At 40.0% G+C, this 20,840-nt stretch overlaps 1 protein-coding gene across 1 annotated transcript in view; it reads left to right on the top strand.

Annotated features, from left to right (window-relative positions):
• Positions 1–11,196: 11,196 nt before the first annotated feature.
• Positions 11,197–20,840, top strand: part of MGAT4C (MGAT4 family member C) — a 309,759-nt gene continuing 300,115 nt past the window's right edge. The window contains exon 1 of the mRNA XM_053406767.1: positions 11,197–11,565. The gene's annotated coding sequence lies outside the window, so the exon portion shown is untranslated. The remainder of the gene's footprint in view (positions 11,566–20,840) is intronic.

The following is a 20,840-nucleotide window of genomic DNA, read 5'->3' as shown; positions in this document are numbered from 1 at the left end:
TTCTCTGGACAGTGGGTGGCATGCATGCCATGTCCTGTTGGTGTAGTAGTGATGGCCTTTGGCTTTCTTCTGATAAGAAATGCTCTGCAAGGATCGGGGGGGGGGGAATGGGTGGTCCAGGAGGGTCAGTTGGGGGGGGGAGTGAGCAACCTCCCCATTTTCATCTGATGAATGTTGGAGGGTATGAGATAGGTGTAGACCAGCTTTTCTCAAGCTTTGGTCTCCAGATGTTCTTGAACCACAACCCCCATAATCCCAGACCACCGGCATTCTGGCTAGGAGTGATGGGAATTGTAGTCCAACAATAACTGCTGTGAGGGCTGGAGAGAAGACTGCTCTCTGCTGCAAGGCCCATTTCTACCTGGTCCAGAGGGCCGGGGGCCGCACTCACCCTGAACAGCTAAAAGAGGCTCCTAGGAGGCCACTGGGACATTGCTGGAACAACGCTTTGGTTGAGGCAACTGGCTAAAATGTTTTAAAATGTTTTAAACAGTTCTAATTTTGGTTCCTCTGTTTTGTTTTTATTGGGTTGGTGTTGGTTAACTGTTAGTTGGGGCTGGCCATTGCTTTAATTTGGATATAAGTGTAAACTGTTTATTATTGTTATTACTACTGTTACTGGTTTCTATTGATTTATTGGTTTGTTGCATGTATATGAGATTTTGTTTTTAATGTTTGATTTTTTTAATATATATGTTGTAAGCCACCCAGAGTGACTGGGGAAACTCAACCAGATCGGTGGGATATAAACAACAACAACAACAACAGCAATGTTATTATTATTATAACTGGGGAACCAAGGTTGAGAAAGACTAGTGTAAACCGTTCTGAGCCAGATAGACCCATTGTCTTATTTGGTATAGGACCGTTTCCTATATTCCTAAGACTCATTCCTGTTTCACTGTCTGCTATCTTGAGTGCCCCTCTTTCTCTGTAAAGCAAATTCATTAAGCCACAGCCCCCCAAAAGAGACAGAAATCTCCTCATGCATTATAGAGACAGGATATTGGGCTACCGCTGCTGGGCCAGGCTATCTGGTGTATAATTTAAAAGAGAACATTAAAAATGATAATCTAGGAAGGCCTTTTATCTCAGTAAGGTGTTTTGTGTTCAAAATGAAAGCTGAGTAATTGAGACCACTTATCTCAATTACCCAGTTTTCATTTGAACACAAAATTCTCCAACTTCTGCCCAGCAGAGAGCAGATGACTGTTTTGAAAGGTCAATGCAAAAGTAATTTCCTAGATTTCGTCCCTCTTAATAAAAGGCCACAGCCAAATCTATTTTGTGCATGTATATGCCTATATCCAAACCCCGAAAGAACAAAAGTAACTGGGATATTTTAATAAACTGGGAGACCCAGCAACTCTCTTTATAAAGAGAGATTTAAAGAAAGCCAAGGGCCTCAGAGCCAGTGTTGCAGAGGACAGGGCATCTGTGGTTACCAAACTCTGCCCCCTCACCAGGCTCTTTCCATTTTAGCATCCAGTCCTCCACCTTTGGCTATAGTGCTGGTCAAATTGGTTGCAAACATTTTCCATCCATCAGCACACTGGCCTCGTGGATAGTGGTTTCCCTGCTCCCCTCTGTCTACTCAGTACTGCAGGGTTATCCAGCATGGTGATCTCCAGAGAGTGTTGGGTTCCAACTCCTATCAAGCCCAGCTAAGAGTCAGGGCTGATGTGAGTTACAGTCTAATTACACCTGAAAAGAACCAGATGGGACAAGCAGAAAGCAACTCGGACCCTTCTTTCTGGGTCCAAGAAAGCAGGGTCCAAGCTGCTTTCAAGGTATGGGACAAGTGGAAGTATGGATGAACCCTAGGTTACATGAACCACATTTGAAAGGAGGAGACGGGAAATTGAACAAGGAACAACGTGCTTAGGTGAACATCCTTTGACATCTTTGGGGATGACTGCAAGGGTGGCCTTCATTTGTAATGTGCTGTTGATTTCTTTTTGGTGCTCATTTGCTTCTATCTTTCATATAATGAAATGCAAACACTGCCTATGTATTTAAAACAAATTTGCCTAGCCAGATTTTAGTCTCTTGAATCCTGTTTGGTCACCACCCTTTTGTCCAGTAGGGCAATTTAAGAACTTCATTTTCAAGATGAAAGTGGTGCTTCCTGCCCAGTCCACATACAAAAAGCTAAGTGAATTGCAGCAGTTTGGACTAGGTGACCATTTGAGTCCCTTTCAACTCTACAGTTCTAGGATTCTATGGGTTGCAACTGAATAGTACTTCATTGCTGGCAATGGAGCAGCCTCCTCTACCACTGAGTGCAGGGTATGCTACATCTTCTATTACCTGCCTTTGCCTCCTACCCTCCCCAGAGCATCTGCTGCCTGAGGAAGCTGCTTCATTCTGCCTCACTGTAGGGCTCGCTCTGTCGAACTGCAGCAATACAGATGTAGTAGCTCTGCCCCTCCAGTAATGCAACAAGAAGCCATTGGATGACAAACTGGGGCTTTCGCAACATATTTGATTACCAAAATATCATCCTGCTTTCTACACAAGGGAAGCAAATAATTTACTTCTAATGTAATTCTAGTTATTTATATTCATTAAAGCGGTATTAATGGACTTGAAAGCCTTGCAACCATGAAAATAGACTTCCACACCATAATCAACTAAGGTTAAGTGACTGTCCCCCAAATGAGGAAAAAGGAGCATATCTATCTGGCTCAGAAAATTATTAAGCCATCTTTAACCATCCAGACTACAGATCTTCCAATAAAGGAGTAATTTTGATATTCATTATTATGTTGGCCATTGGCCTCAACACCTGAAATTGGAAATGGACTGTAGCTTCTGCATTCATTGTGGAAATACAGTTAGAAAAGAGAATGGGACTGCCAGAGCTCTTTTGAATTGCCCCCAAATCCCACTTATTTACCACCCATTAAGGATTACAATTTGCATCAGACTAGTCCCTACATACCACCTGCTATTTTAAATTTGATTAAATTTAATTAGGCAATCTGTTATGGCAAGAAGGGACTCCCAAGGCGGTTTTACAACATAGCATAAAATCAGGGAACACCTTCAATCACATATCAAAGTACATGATATTTTGTTTCCTTACATACTTTTACTCCCATAAGACATTGTGACAGATCTAATGACAGAACTTTACTTGTTCTACTTCCAAGTGCATCTTATACATCACTGTTTAGTCAACAAAGAAAGTAGGCACCCAGAACTGGACACAGTATTCCAGGTGTGGTCTGATCAAGGCAGAATACAGCAGTACTATCACTTCCCTTGATCTGGACACTATGCTTCTATTGATATAGCTTTGAACAGCATTAGCTTTTTTGCTGCTGCATCACACTGTTGACTCATGTCAAGCTTGTTATGACCCATAGATCCTTTTCAAATGTACAACTGGCAAGACAGGTATAGCCCATCTTATATTAATGCAGCAAATGGATCCAGAGACAAGAAAAGCTGCCTTGGTTATTTTTAAAGTTTTAAACCGGGAGTGGGGAACCTATTTCAGCTCAAGGGCTGAAGATGGCTGAATCAATAGTTTGGGCCCACTAGCCTTGTGCGGCCCTGAGGCAATTCCCCCCCCCCCCCCGGCAGAAGGGTTTGGGTAAGCATTCAGAATGGATAATGTTATACCAGAATTTCATTTAGCCACACGGAATATTTCACAAACCTTATTGCTTCCCAAATTTGTGTGCATAAAATGAAATTAAATCTGCAAACCCTTAAGTGCCATTTCTCTTGCCTACTGTATTGCATCTAACATAGCATGCTGTGGCGATGTCTGGTTTTTGTGTGGCTAAAAATGCCTAATAATTAGATTCCAACATTCAAGTGTTGATTCTCCTAAGCTCATATCAGTAAAGCGCACTTGTATTTTGAACCTTTCATCTTAATGGTTTTGATGTTAGCAGGAAAGATAAATAAATATGATTTCACTAGGCACTTATTTCCTTGGCACCATTAGATTATTTAGCCCTAACTATTAATTGCTACTGTCCATCAGACAACAGGAATCCTTGAGGGCACATTAAATCTTCCCTCTTTGTGTTTGTGTGTGCGTGTGTGGGTTTTACTAGCAGACTGTTCTCAGGGTGTTGTCTGCAAACATATTATAAAATAAATAGATTTTGAGTGAGGAGGGTGATGCAGCTTGCAGAGGAATTAGCAACTTTGAAGGCGCTGATAAATCAGATATAACTACACTCGAGGGACAAAATTGATATATGGTCCTCACACACAAAGCATGTCATTGCTACCTAGCAATGCAGTATTTGGGGGTGGGGAGAATTACCCTAACTATAAAATGCATTAGAAATTTGCAGAGGACAATTTCCTTCACAATGTGGGTTGATATATTTTAGAATAACGAAAGCTATCAAGTGAAATAAAAAAAATAAGATGGTTCTGCACCTCAGGAGCACACCCAGAACACTGCATGGCTTTGGAACTATGGCTCAATTCAGACACGGTGAGCTTGCCCTTCACAGGGAGTGGGCCTGGGCCTCAACTATGATGTCATTTGTATGCAGCCGGAGCCACGCAAATGACATCAAAGGTGAGATGGCTAATGCACATTCCTGATACTCATAACCTTCTGCACTAGAGATGGTGAACCTGTGTCCTTCCAGATGTTGTTAGACTTGGATAGCCTTAGCCAGCTTGCTCAATGGTTGGGACAGCACCAGGAGTCCATCAGGTTCCCATTTCTTTGTTTAAACCTTCCTGGGAATGGGAGGGGTGACACACAACAGGTACCCTATCCAGCTCAAACAAACCATTTGTTCATGTGCCTTTGTCCCTAAGATTATGGCAAGCTCTAGACATTTTGCTTCCTGATGTCCTCTCACCAAGTCAAGATGCACAGTGCCCACATGCAAACCCCTTACCCCCCCCTGTTTTCTATATAGTTACCCTGATAGGTGACTGCAATGGCATATTGGGGGCTGCTGCTTCTGCCTTTCCTTCTTCTGCTTCAGAGATAGGGTTGGCTAAAGCCGTTTTCTGCCTGAGGCAGAGAAGCAAATGCCACCCCATCTCTGTCCAGAGGCATTGTGCCCAAGAAAAGCCATATTACATTGTTACCCAAAGGTAAGAACCCCACAAGCATCTCTCTACCTCCTTGCTCAAAAAAATACAATTATAATACATTAAATAACTCAATAATTTGCTGACCCTTCTTGACACCCTAAATCAGCTGCCTGGGCAGCCATCTAATGGTAGGGCCAGCACAGCAATCCAACCCTCGATTGAAGAATATGCAATGTTATTGTTCAGTTCCAGAAGGCCAAAACCGTTCAGGTTTGATACCTGGGGATTTCTGCATATCCATCACTATTGTGATGGTTGGCCTTGCTATGAGAAAACCAAATGGTTTTCCTGGTATTGAAGCCATTCAATTGTTGCTGTGGTGGTAGTGGTGGTGGTTACTGTTACTGATTTATTTCCCACATTTCCTCCATGGAGCTCAAGGTGGTATACCTGGTTCTCCCTTCTCTCCCTTTAATCTTCACAACAACACAGTGGGTAGGTTAGATTGAGAGACTGACTAGTCCAAGAGCTCTCCATGAGCTTCAGGGCTGGGTGAGCATGGACCTTGGTCCCCAAGACCGTAGCCCAAAACTCTACATATTGCTGTGGCATCTAAAATAGGTGTAGAATGAAGGAGATGACAGTTGAGCCAATGAGGTGCTGTTTATTGAGAGTTACTAACAAAAAGAAAGACAACACCTTAAAAACAACAACCTGTTGTGCTGTTATGAGACCCTTCTTCCACAAGGAAAAATAAACTGTCTATGGTATTTAATGGTGCTAATGTAACTGGTGACCCTTTTTATTTGCTATTGTGACAGCATCATTAAATCAGATGATGAGGCTTCTCTTCAGGAAGTGAAAACTGCTTCTATAAAGTCTCTGTTGACTTTGTTTCTCATGGTTTCAAACCCAGCTAGCGCCACATTACTTTGACATTCCTGGTGGCTTTTTAAAAAAGGGTTGATTTTTTTAAAAAATGTTCCAATTGCCTGCTATGGTCTTTATTTCACATACACTTGAATGTATATACAATATATTGTGGGGTTTCTTTTGTTTTATATACATACACTCAATTTGTCGCTGAAAGAAGCAATTTTATTTTCAACTGGAAGAATGAAAATCCTGTGTGAATTTAATTCACAGCAGCCATAACAGTCAGGGAGTGCTAAAACAAGCTTGCTGTTTGCTAAGTAAATTTGGATCCATGGTGATTTCTCCCCACCCCACACTTCCATCTGATCTTTTAACACATTTTTTTTAAAAGCCTTCTTTAATGATGTATTTATTTAAGGATAACCTAACTCTGTCCCTATTTAGGCACCAATGTTGTTGACCCCCCCCAACAACGACCAAACCACAGACCACCAAATTTGTTCCCTATTGGCCTTTAAGCATCATCCCAAGGTGACACTCTGATGTGTAAATATCTTTCCTATTCTAATTGATTCAAGAGGGTTCTGGAAGCTTCTCTGTGTGATACAAACCAGTGCAAGCTGGAAGTTTCTAGCTGACAGTCCGCAACTGGACTTAACGGTCAGGGGTCCTTTACCTTTACCTTTTTAAGTTTAGGTTAAGTCTGTTGCAACTGGATTTCTTATGGACAGCGCCAATCCTGAATATGTTGGATTTATGACCATTATGCCCATTTACCTTCAGTAGCAGTAGTAAACTCTGCTGGATTAAATACAATTGCCCTTGCTCTATTTTTGGGAATCCTGCAACATGTTTCAGTTTTTTACTCTGCTAATTATATGTTGGAGTGCTTCTTTGGATCAATATGAGTAGAATTCATGTCACTTTATAGATGTTCTCTTTTGCTGCTCTAAATTAGCACCATGCTAGTCTTCCATTCAAACACTTTCCCGTTTTACATGGTTGAATCTGTGTATATTGGACATCTCCAGCAGATCATAGCTAAATTCTCTGATGGAGCAACCCAAATCCCTGATTAGCTTCTTGGATGAAGCAAGAGGTCTTTGACCTCCACTGGTAGGGGAGCAAGCTCTACCATCAGACAGTGAGGACATCCTACTGGTGAGGAATGTCCCATTGCACCTCTCCAAGTGGCAGAAAGGTGGAAGCTACCTCCAGTGGCATCCTTGCCAGTAACAAATGGGCAGAAACCCATGAAACAGGACATTTCAGGAGAGAGGGGTGGGCAGGTCAGCACAGGTTCTTTTGGATCCCATGTGAGCCTTGCTGTCATCATATGACATAGCAGAAGGGCATTTCCCCCCACCTGCTACCCCACCTTCTAGTGTGGCTTCCATGAGTGCTGGTCAGGGGTTGGGACTGAGCCCTGAATTTCCACAGGCTTTGTCGCAAAATACAGTTTCCCACCCACGTTATCACAATTGTTCAGCACAAAGTTCTAAGGCAACACTATTCTGTGCTTTTTATCTTATTTTATGAAAATATTAGTAATGTACTAGGTAGCAATTTACTGTTGGACCAGATTGCTGTTAAATGCTGCAGTGTATTTATTTAGCTGTAATGACAGTGTTGGGCATGAAAACTGCAAGTGGGAGGGAATCAAATATTGACATTTTGTAGGAGGAGCATTGAAGAGTACAAAGCCAATTCTGCTTCTCGTACTGTCACCCCAATTCACATCTCTCTGTGCATTTGGCATGCACGTACATCTCGTGTGCATTGTGTCTGTGTTTGATCAATGAAAATAGCTGAAAGGGGCCACAATAAATGCAAATGCAGGTCATTTTTTTTCCAGGAGGGGGGATTATTAGCTGTACATTGAAGCTCTTTCACCTGGAACAACTTCTTCTCCTCCTCCTCCTCCTCCTCCTCCTCCTCCTCCTCCTCCTCCTCCTTCTTCTTGGAATGAGTAGTTGCCCTTAAAAGAGTGCACTGAAGATTCAATGGTATTTAGTGACAAAATGCATCTCTATGAAAACTGAAGGGGGGAGATTTATGAAACTGGAATTTCATTGATGGTTTTGCTATCATCCATTTTGTTAGGATCCTCTGCTATACATGAATTCAGGGTGGATTACAATACAGAAGCAATCACAAGGTGGCCTCTTTGAAGTGTAGATCCAGGTTTAAGGTATAGTGTAGATCCAGGTTTTAATTGTAAGTTAATTTGTAATTTGAATTTTTACAAAGAAAAGCAGAATACAGTGGTACCTCAGGTTAAGAACTTAATTCGTTCTGGAGCTCTGTTCTTAACCTGAAACTGTTCTTAACCTGAAGCACCACTTTAGCTAATGGGTCCTCCTGCTGCTGCTGCGCGATTTCTGTTCTCATCCTGAAGCAAAGTTCTTAACCCGAGGTAATATTTCTGAGTTAGCAGAGTCTGTAACCTGAAGTGTATGTAACCTGAAGCGTATGTAACCCAAGGTACCACGGCACACTAAAAAATAGAGCCACTGAATGATTTTCTATCTACATCACTGATTCTTGCACAGTTGTATTTAAAATGTCCTCCCTCTTTATTTGTCTAGATATGCCATTGTCATAGATGAAATTATTTTTGTTATTATTAATGTTTTTACCTTGCTGTTCTGATCTTTACACATCATTCAGCAAATCAAAATCATGACAAAACATCAAAAAATAAGATGCAGCAAAATACAATTAAATGGAAGCCAGGATTATATTGGTCAGCTAAACATTTCATTTACATTGAGCTGTTGTTGTTTTTTTTAAGAAAAGCAAAAATGGGCGCTATTATTAGGACTAAACTTAAATGGAAGGGAGAAAGCATACAGCCAAGATTAAGGCTGCAGTCTCGAACACAGGTACTTGGGACATCAGCCCCACTGAATTCAGAAGGACTTAAATGTTTATGGTGTTTCCAGGTAAACCTCTATAAGGACTATACTGTTAATCTTCCTTGCATGTTTGGTCTATGGGGAAATGAATAGATGTTACATAACAACAGTACTTCATGCATGGCCCCCTGTACCTTTGTTGATGGTTGGAAGTTGGAGAGCCCTTCAGGCATAAGAAGGAAATAGAAATGTTAATTGAGCGAAACTTTCCCCTGCTGACCTTTATCTTTACTTAATGTTTCAGCATCACGATGCAAAGAACTGAAGATGCCTATCTACCTTCCAGTGCTGATCTTTGAAATGTAAGGACCATTCAGATTTATTTTTATATTTGAAATGTGTAGAGTTCAATGTGCTTCCACTTGACTTGACTGAAGTCATTAGTCTTATCAGTTATGTTGGTTCCATGAAAACTATTTGTGAGCTGCTCAGAGAACTTTTGTTTTTTGTTTTTTTTTGCTAATGGGTGATATAGAAATGCTGTGAATAAGTAAAGAGATAGAGAAAACCCCCACAAGGAGAGGCTTTGCTTCCACAGTTAAGATTAATTCAGCCATTCCATATATATTTTATTATGTATTGTTGAGAGAGCATAACTGAACTTCATTTTGTTTAGCCCTAATGACTTGCAGGCCCTCAAGCGACTAGGCCTGAATAATGCAAGGCTGAAACACCACGCTTTCAACAGCACAATGGCTTTTATTCCAGATACTACGCAGCTAAAACATGGATGACTGAGACAGTCAGACAATGAGAGACTGAGAGTGGGAGATACCCAAAGATGTAAAGCTACATATAACCATACATTTAAACAGTGTTGTTTTTTTTTCTGGAGTGGGATGCAGGGGTACGCATACCCCTAAACATTTTGTGAACCTAATGGGAGAAGAAACTAAAATAATTAATTTTTTTAGTTTATTCTCTAGCACAGTGAATCATCAGTTCCATTGCTACCCCCGATGGTGGCCTTATTAGGGGGATCTTTATTTTTCCTGATTTGAACTATGAAATGGTGATGTTCTTAAGTGAAAATGAGAGTACCCCTAAACTTTTTTAAAGAAAAAAAGCACTGCATTCAAAGCACCTTCCCAAAGAATCCTGGGAACAGGTAGATTGGCATGGGTGCTAGAAATTATAGCCCTGTGAGGGGTAAACTACAGTTTGCAGGATTATTAGGGGGATACTTTAAATGTATGGTGTTTATGAAGCCTAGGATTGGACAGGAAAGTGACTTACTAAACATTAAGCATGCACATATATTTCATCACTAAAGTCCTCTTCAAGCTTTATTTAAAGTGAATTAGCACATGCGGAGGAATTGGGGTTGAATACAACAGCTCTGCCCCCCTCAGTCATTACAGGGGTACCTCTGGTTATGTACTTAATTCGTTCCGGAGGTCTGTTCTTAACCTGAAACTGTTCTTAACCTGAAGCACCACTTTAGCTAATGGGGCCTCCTGCTGCTGCTGCGCCGCTGCGGCACAATTTCTGTTCTCATCCTGAAGCAAAGTTCTTAACCCAAGGTAACATTTCTGGGTTATCGTAGTCTGTAACCTGAAGCGTATGTAACCTGAAGCGTATGCAACCAGAGGTATCACTGTATTTACTGCTTCCACCTCATGGAAGCCAACTGTCTGTAATGGGAATATGTATCTGTGTGTCAGGATTCAGCCTGGACTGGACACTGGACCTGAGAATCTCCGCATCACCAGTGACCCTGAGGAGCTATTGGATCTGGACATCCATGCCCCAGGACTGGAAATTCCCAACTAGCTGCCTGGGTTTCTGGTTAGCTCTCAGGACTGCCACCCAATCTTCCCCTCAGGCCACAGGAGCAATTTTAGGTATCAATGCTTTATGTAAGAAATAATGGCAGATTCTCAATAACGCTTATTTCTTTGTACATGTGGTTGGGATTTCTTTGTTTTTGTTTCGAAAGCATAACAAGCCTCTGCCCCTCCCCCTCCCCCTAAATAATGAGCCATTACCCTAATTTCTGGATTATTATATTTGTAGAGACATAGTAAAGTGTGCTTGTGTGGCGGGAAATAAAGCTTAGGTTAAAAGACTGAAGAGCATGAAAGACACACTCAGGTGCAAAAGTGGAAATTGACTACCTTTTAAGCTATTGAACAAAGCTGTAAAAAGATCCTAGATACCATTTCTGTACCTTGAAAAGTTGAAGTGCTCTATTTAGATAGAAATATATAGCCCAATAACATGTTTTCTGACCTGTAGCTTGAAAGAAAGCAACAGTAAAATGAATTTCATGCCAGCAGACACTTTTTAAAAACTAGACTTAGCTTCAGTCACATTAGCTTAGATAATGGGGAAAAATTTTCTTCATTGAAATGCTCTCTGTAGCTTAAGAAGAACTCGCTGAGGCAGCCTGCCATCTAGCTTTTTCACAGCAAAACAGACTTTCAGACTGCAGATGAGAGAGTCAGGAGCAGAGACAATTTTAACTTAGCCATCCCTAATTTATCTCAAGCCTTTTTCTATTTATCTTCACTGCTGTATGCACACTGGAACACCAGGCTGCCGTCCTCTGGGAAACAGAACGCAACCAGGAATCTTGGAGAGGTGTCACAGCCTGAGAAATATTCAAATTGCACTGATTTTCTCCTGGAGTACTGAGCAGAAGGAATGAAACTCTCCATCAAGTCCCTGTTTTGCAGGCAATAGATCAGAGGATATTGTCAGTTTTCTTGATGGATTATTGTTATTGGGCAGGTTCTTCCTGAAGGTAGGTAGTTACTCTTTCCATTCATTAACTATGCTGTTTATCAGAAAATGATCTAATGGGCTGGCAATCCAAATATGTTCAAGGTAATGTTAAGTAAGTAACCTCTATTGATTGAATGATGATGGCACTTTATTGCAGCATGGTTGCAGGTAAAATACTTTGAACTGCTTACTATTGGTCTGTATCTCCTACCGTACCATAAAATGCTCTGTCAGCAAACACACACACACACACACACACACACACACACACACCTGCAAGCTGTATTAGTATAAGTTCACATTGGCTGCCCTGATAATTTTTCTACAATGAATCATAGCACTGAGACTGACAAAACATTTTGGGGGGAAGCAGATACCCATCTATGACTGTTGATACTGGTGGGTAGAACAAAATGGTAGAATGCTTCCGAGAAGCTCAGAAAAGTTTCGCAAGTCCATGAATTATTTTCAGTGGTTCAGTATGTTCTGAGGTATTACAAGGCATTTAATATCAAGACATTTCATCAAATATGATAAACGTGACTGGCGTCTGCCTTCCTAATTTCAGAAGCAGAAGTTTATTATGCAGCCAAGGACATGAATGCATTAAAAATCTACAGGAGTAGTAAAATAATAGTAATAACAAAGTTCTGTGTGACTTAAGAAGACTTTTAAGCATGTGGTGCTTTGGGTAGACCCCCCTTTTTTAAAAAAAGGAAAGAAATAGGGATCATTTTACTGTGTTGCAGAGAAGTCAGCATTCAAACTGTTTCAAGGTTCTGCTTGCTGGAAATGACAGCAATTGCATTCAGGCTGAGATTGGTGTATCATGAAATTATTCTTGATGTAACATTGCTGGCTTCAGCGTGTGTGTGTCAGCAGTGAGACACATATATTCTAAGGAGATGTAGGAAAGGAACCCGGGAGGGAAACCTGATAGTTGAAATGATGCACAGATGTCCTTTTTCTGTTTTTCAGCATGATATTTCATGCTTACAGATCATACTAAAGCTCCTTTTCTTCCAACACATTGCTGGCATGCCTCTTAAAATATATGACTAAATAGGTCATATCTGGAGTTTCTGACACCGCTGGTGGGATGAATCGACTAGCTACAAGTTGACACATGTTAGCTGTGCTTTCTAATTTGTTTATAGAACTGATATTGTCAGTTCATGGAAAAGACATGGCAAATCACGTTTGTCAGGCGTAAGAATAATAACAGAGAAGATGGAAGAGCCAGAAGCATTAAGTGGACATCTTAAATCACCATCCTTTGGTGAATATTTAACATTTCAGAAGTAATTATGATAAGGAAGATTATGTGCTGGGCTTTGGCATGTCATACTTTTGAAACTTCTTTTACAACTAGAGACTTTAGATGGAAAAGAGACGTGAAGTAGAGATAAAGGGAACTGATTTCCCCTCAGGTGCTATGACTTCTAAATTGGGAGCTGGGGTGCTAGCCTGTGGCCCTACAGGTGTTGTTGGACTCCAGCTCCCATCAGCACCAGTTAACTTGCTTGGCCAATGGTCAAGGATGATGGAAGTTGTAGTACATTGGCATCTAGTGATCCACAGCTTATCCACTCCTTCTCCAAAACATGTCCCCTTCCACTGAGATTGTAGGAATTGTGACAAAATGAGGTTGACTAATCCATCTTAGACGTTCCTGTCTTTAGGAAACATCACTCAACTTTTCCTTTTGTATGTTTTGTAAGAGGCATGTCTTCTTTTTCAAAATATTTAACAACATTTTAAAAAATTGAACTTCTTATTGATTTATAAGGCACTCCTTGAAGGTTTGACATTTGGAGTATTTCAGAAAATCTAATCTGACAGGTTGTCCTCAACTCACCTCCTACACTAGCATGACCATACTCAACTAACTCTGAAAGGCTTGAACTTTCTCAAAATACAAGCAGGTGATTACTTTTCTTTGAAAATGCTTTCATAGTGTAAAGTATCTCTGGTCTGGCATGCGAAAGTCAGGTCCAATCCCTTGTACTCTCAGTTCAAAGGAGCAGATGATATGTCAAACCTTGTCTAAGACCCTGGAGAGTTGTTTGTTACCCATCAGAGTGGACAATACTGACTCAGAAGGAACGTATCAGGGATAAGATTCCCTAGGAGATGTTAAGCTGCGGATACTGTCAAATATGACATGCATCCTGAGGTGGTGCAGTTGTGTGAAAGGTGTAACACATGTCCCACTGAGTGTTTGATTTGTGTCCTCCTTCTACTGATGTTATTTGGATTCAGGATATAAAGATGTTTTTCTTTTGTTTTTGGTCTTGACTCCATGAAACCTTAAGTGAAATCTGTGATGGTTTTCAGATCACAGATGTGCCACTTCTGTCACAGTATGATTTTATTTATGAAATACAGAGAATAATGCTTGGGGAGATGCCATATGTCAGTGATGGTCAAACACATAGCTGGGGTCAAGTCAAGGTTCATTCTCTAGAATCTCCAAACTTTGAAACCCTTCCTTCTCAAGGGAAAGAAAATTTTCATGGTAGTGCCCCCGGCCTCTTAAGTGAGATGGGCGCACAACCCTAGAGTCGGACACGACTGGCAAATAATTCCATTATCAGATACCAGCTGCTTATACCAAGAACGGATTTGAATATTGTAATCAGAACTCACTTCGTAATTATCCTCTTAATTTATTTACTATTAAGTAACCAAGATTCTCAAATGAATCATGGCTATGAACATCAAAAGTGTGGATTCCTTACTTTCAGGCATTGAATAATTTTCATTGTAAACTGACTCTTGGGATTTTTGTTAAAAACTTTTGGAAATATTTCCATTTTATTCTGATGCTACAGTAGTGTTTTGCCTTCATAACAAATTACTGAGGTGAAAGACATAAAGGAAATATATGATGATAAAAGTGATTCATTTTTAAGGATGCACTGCTGCTTTCGTGTCTTCGATTCAGTTGTCTGTAGTAAGTCTGTGCGATATTACATGAATATCTTCATAAACTGATATATTTCCTTTATAAAATTTAAACCAGTGTTAAATTTAATAAGTGATACCCAACAGAATCATACTCCAGAACCAATGGAGTTTTGTTTTGTTTAAGAAAAAGGTGGCAAGACTTGGAATATACTTAGCGTTGAATATCAACCGCTATTTGGGAGACTAATGGGAAAATGAAACAGGCAAAGTAGCTTGCCCATACCAGTCACTATTACTTTTATTATAATCATTTGTTTAAAAATACAAGATTCAGGTAGGTAGCCATGTTGGTCTAATGCAGTCGAAATAAATTAAAACATTAAAACATTGTCCATTAGCACCTTAGAGATCAACTAAGTTTGTTCTGGGTATAAGCTTTCGTGTGCATGCACACTTCTTCAGATACCTGAAGTATCTGAAGCATCTGAAGAAGTGTGCATTCACACAAAAGCTTATACCCAGAATAAACTTCTTTGGTCTCTAAGCTGCTACTGGAATTTTTTTATTTATTATTATTTTTTATTATTTATTAAAAATACAAAATAGGGAACACTATAAGGCTTCTGTATGGAAGTGTTTTGCAAGTAGCAGATTGCAGTCTTTCCAGCCCAAATGGTCACTAGATATGCAATGAATTGGAAACTCCAAAAAGCCAGTACTCAAAGTATTTACTCTTTTTTTAAAAAAGCCTTCCTTCAGCAAAGGATACTTTTGAATGCACGAAGCACTTTCTCAGAACTATTCCAGCACTTGCAGAATAACCATCAAGTAGCCCCTTGCCCCACTTCACACCCCATACCCAAAACTGGGTTAAGCAATTGACTCATGGTGTTTGAGCTTGACTTTGGTGGAACTCAGCAGACTGAAATCGAAATGATCTGTTTTAGATCTGCTGTTGACTAGGATGACCTATAGCAAACCTAAAATGGACAACGTGGTGGGGGCAGGGGAGAATCACCACAGCAAGATGGAAGAACAGACACAAAACCAAAAACCATGTATAAAATTCATATTGTAATGCATATTAAATAATTACAAATTTTCATATATTGCCTTTGTGAATAATTACTTACATAATACATCTTGCATCTTACAGACCCATTGCAGAAATCAGATGCAGAAACTTTCATACCATCCAACAGTTGAACTGCACAGACATTTGCAGACATAAATTAAACTGCCATATCATTTGGTGCCAATGAATTATCCCACTACCATGCCTTATGTATAGACAGGTCTGGAGAATATTTTCCCAAAGGTGTTTGTCAAGCAAGTTGCTAAAACGTAACTCCCTTCTTCAAATCTACCCTGGCTCTTTTCTCCATACAGCTTCTATACCCTGATCTTAGCTGTTTCTGCTTCCACCCATTCCCAATCCTAGTTGGTGGGTATGACTTGTCCCCTTAGCTTGAAAATTATCACCTGGATATGAGTGTCTATTAGTATCTAAAGCTAGAAAAAGGCTTATAGAGATGGGCATTTCCTCCCTTTACAGAGTTGTAATGTTGGAAAAATGCTGGAAGATGTAGAAGTTGTTGCAGCAATCAGATTTGGAATCACAAAGCAAGGCGCATGGCCTCATTCTGTAGCTAGAATGGAATAGTCAAAGCATAAAAAGAAAGGGACAGAATAACAACTTGGTAGAAGAAGATCCTGCAATCTGCATACACTGAAGCAGCACATAACTGGACTATCAAATTGGGGGAAATGGCTATTGGTTTTTGAGTCAATGTGGTCCCTGTTTGTATGATAGAGAGACTAAAAAAAGGGGGGGGGAGAAATGGAAGGTAATCAAATAAAATGAAGGGGCTTACAATGGTGACCTCAACTCACAAGGGTGATTTGTGAGCTAGATATAAAAGTCAACAACAAACAAGAAATAATTGCATTGGCAATAGTGCCTGAGCAAATAGTGGCAGTGCTAAGATGGAGAACCTGCCATGCTCTGGGTCTCATTAAAATAAATTGTATATGCTAGAGGGCAGAACAAACCAAGAGGGAGCTTATTCTCTGATGTTGTTAAGGAAGCTGCCTACAGAATATACAACAGAGTTAATAGAACCTAGCTACTCCACATCACATATCTAGAACTATGGCTTTTGCATTTTTAAAAAAGAAATTATAAGAGGTTCTCTGTGCTTAGTAATAATAGAAACAGCAGAACAAGAAATAATGCTATGAAACTTTTGCTGTCATGCCGTTGTTAGCTGCTGGGCCTTTCCTTCGGTCCAGAGTTTTATTTGTTTACTGGTATTTCTGTTTGATACATGTAAATAATTGAGGTTCTCAAAAATATCATTTAAAAATATATATAGAAAGAGTAGCATGCCAACAGAATGCGTATGGTTTTTAGTAGAAATTGAGGGATAGGGTCTAAACTACATTTATGTTCTCATAAGAGAAGGAGAAATTTGGCTCAGTTTTTATGTCAACACAAACCTAATCTGCACTTTTGAAAACAATATGCAAACTGAAACAAAGCAATCTTTCAAAATTCACAGTTGTGGTTCGAGGACCCGATCCCCACGTAGGGGAATGAAAACACACGGACACGTGATATAAGGTTAATGGGCAATAAAAAGGCCACAACTTAATTGATTACAGCAAGTGAAAAGGTATTGGCTTAGGCATTGGATCATGTCAGTTGACTCCACCCACTCGGAGAGGGGTGAGTCTAAAAGGGGGTTTATTCACCAGTAGGTGGAGCCTGTTGATGCTAATCCAACTATAAGCTCTCCCCTGATGTCACCGAGGGTCGTGCCATGGCCCCCCACCACACAGGCATCGGACAGAATACACGATCACCGGATTCCTTTAACGGAATACCCAAAAATTGAAGGCGTAGGCGATGGCCACACCTAGCCCTTCCACACACCACAAACATATTTCCAATGCGCAGCAGCGAGTTAAGCTGCCATCCACGCCCCTTCCGAGGCACCTGGTTGGGTGCCTGCCCGTGGGCGTGTTTCGCCAGCCAGGTGAGTGGGTGGCAGGGGGCAAACGCCCCCTGCTTGAGGTGGAGATCGGCTCCCGCCCACAACCACTCCCCTCTTTTGCAGGAGGAGAGTCTTTCTCTGAATTTTGCAAAGCAGTTCTACAGCCAAAATATATCTACAAAAGTGTAAATGTGTGCAAAAGGAACTCCTACACTGGGGGAGATAGCAGACAAAAATTCATTATATTAAGGAAAGTTGCTCTCAGAATGCATATTGTTAGGCAAAAATTGCTTGCAAATAAATTCACATCAGAAGAAACAGATGCTAAAATACTAACAAACATTTGTGAGAACATAAATGATATGGAAATGAAATGAACTGAAATTAGGATTGGAAAAATAAGAAACTGAGAAAATCTGAAATTGACAGATTTGTCTATCCCTAGTCTTCACCATTAATTAAATAAAGGAAGATAATGGTACTTCTAATCAGAGTTGGAGGTAAAACATATGGAGAATTCACTGTGATCCAGTATTATTACTATTTTTTGCGCACTTGACACTACCTTGGAGTTCTCCCCAAGGTGCTATCTGTGTAGGACATAGTGGTCTATGTGTGTGTTTAAAAAGCCCACATTTTGGTTATGATTTACACTGCAGATTTTCCAAAAACATTACTGCTACCAAGGGAGAAGACATCCAGCTTTTCATAGATGGCATCTTAATCTAGAAATTCACAAGTGAGCAACATAACTGAAGGCTTCAGAAAGCATTGTGGGGAGGGAGAAAACCAGAATAGCATTGCTGAAACTGAATAAAGGAAAATGATAGCCATTTGGGTAAATAAACAACAGACTAAGGTTGATCCAACAGTTGCTGTCACATCTGCTCTAACAGATAAGGAAGGGGTACAAAAATTCTTTAGAATGATACATTTATCAGACAGTACATACCACATCTAGCTCCTTTAATTTTCCACATGAGAGCATTACTGCATAAATACACATCTCAGTGCTGCATTTTAGAAGCTTAAAAGAGGTATTAAAAGAAGGTCAAGAAGATACTATGAAACCCAGCACAAAAGAGAACTATCTGCAGTGGCCTTAAGAAATGGATTTGAGTGACCTTTCTGTAACAATATGGTAATCACTGGAGATATGTAGCATATGTTTCCTAGGACACCCAAAGGTATCTTGGTATGCCCAAAATTAGAAAAAAAGCCATGCAGTTCAATCCTAAACACATTTGCTCAAATATACTTTTGTGTGTGTGCATATTCTTCTTTTTAACAATGATGATTTTATGTATGTTTTAAATTGAATTTTAATGATGTTTTGTCTCTTATTTTATCTGCACAATGCTTGGAGAGTGCTTGCAGTTTATAAATTTTATAAATAAATAAGATAAAATACACCCCATAATAAAGTTACATGATATTTGGTCTCCTTTAGGTGTGTTAAGGATTGCCCCCAAAAAGTATGTATTTTTTTGGTGGGGGGGGGAGCAATGAAAACAGAAATTGATAATAAATTTCTAGAGAAAGTACTGCTCCTGAGTGAAGGCAGTCATGTCACTAGATTTAAGTGCTTTGCGGTTTGGAGATGCAACGTGCAGTGACCTGATTATGGGGGATGGACTTTTTGGAATAAAATGCCTTTGAAGAAAGCCTAGAACTAGTAATGGAATGTGTTAATCTTATTTAAAAGATGTGCCCAGTGTCAGGTGACACATATAACTACAATTTATGTAGCTTTGGGAAAGGCATTTTCAGGGAAGAAGCAGCAAATAAGAAGAAGGTGTCTTAACTACCTCTGCATCTTTTCATCTTCTGTTGTCCCCATGCAGCCAGGTCCCAGAAGTATGTTTGTGAAGTCCCGAAACATGTGAAGGTGCATAGTTATGTCTGTCCCCTTATGAGTGGCGGGCAACAATTTCTTTGTTCTTCATCCATTCATGCTTCGTTAAATTCACATAGTAAGAATACATTACAGGATTATGCTTTAGAACAGAACACAGTGTAATTCTGGTTTAATATATCTCATAATTAATTAAATGTACCGTATTTATTTCTTACATTTTTAACCCATTCTTCTTCAAAGAGCCTTAGCATGATGGACATGTCGCTCCCCACCAATTCTCCCAAAAATTCAATGAAACAGTTTAAACTGATTGATATTCTCTCTAGTTCAATATCTACTACTATGCTAGCTCACAAGCATGCATGGTCAATTTATCTTCACTACTTATTTATTTTTTAAAAACATATATAATGGTACTCTTCAATGGAAAAAAGATATCAATGTACTATTACAACATTCAGATTCTCACACAATAATAAAAGTCAATTTCCTAAGGACTGAACCTGGGGTCAGTTCCGAGAAAGAACTGCATTCCTTCACAGTTCATTTTTAAAATAACTCCTGCAATTTTTGTAGTGATGTCACTATTGAAGAAAGGATTTTAACCACAGACACACAAAACACAAAGTCTAAACAAATGTCAAGATTTTGTGTAGAACACTTTTAAAGTGCACACAATAATGTCTTTTTTGTGCTTTGGCCATGACACTTGCATAATGCCTAACCACCAGCATTTGACATATAAAAATAAGTATGTTAAACAAACAAAAGTGAGCAAATCAGCTATTTCGATTGGATCTTCCTAGATCTTTCAAGATCTAGATTCATAAATGGAGGGAAATACAGAGATGTTTAGGTTGTGCTGGCCATTCTCTTCCATAAGGAGCACCACATTTGTGCAGTGTACATATCACATATCTCAAGAATGACCACTTATTCAGTTCAAGGGTGGGTGGTGGTTGAGACCCAGTGCAGCACTTCCCTCGTCCTCCCAAAGTTACGCCATCTTTTCCCAACAGTTGTTCCTCTTCCCTGGCTGCCATGGAGACTACTGGGTTCCCTCCAAACTCAGATTCAAATTCTGGCCAATCCGGGGTGGCCTGGAGGGAGGGGCAATTAGAGCAGACTGCATTGCCGAAGTCTTCACTTTGGTCCGCTCCACCAGCATAAACAGGGGCTGGTGTTAAGCACAGAACAGAATGAATGATATAAGCATGGGTGCCCCCCCAACCCCCTTCACTAAAGTTGAATGAGATGCCATTTACTGTTAATCTACTATAATATGTGATTACTATCAGACAACATATCAGGAATCCAATTTCTGTAGAAAGTAAGAATGTATCTCTTTAATTTGTGAAAATAATCCCCCATACCTGACATATATTGCGCTCCTGTGAAGAGGTAAGACAACTGGCTAACACAACTGTCTTTAACTCCATTGCTGTATTTTACAATGATTTGGACCACCCCCAAGAACTACTGTACTGCCTTTAGCTTTGCTGAAAAGCCTGGTATTTAGTATCTTGTAGT

This window comes from Podarcis raffonei, chromosome 10, assembly GCF_027172205.1.
Source record: "Podarcis raffonei isolate rPodRaf1 chromosome 10, rPodRaf1.pri, whole genome shotgun sequence".
NCBI classification, from domain to species: Eukaryota; Metazoa; Chordata; class Lepidosauria; order Squamata; family Lacertidae; genus Podarcis; species Podarcis raffonei.
The sequence above is the reverse complement of the archived record's forward strand: the minus strand, read 5'-3'. Positions and strand labels throughout refer to the sequence as shown.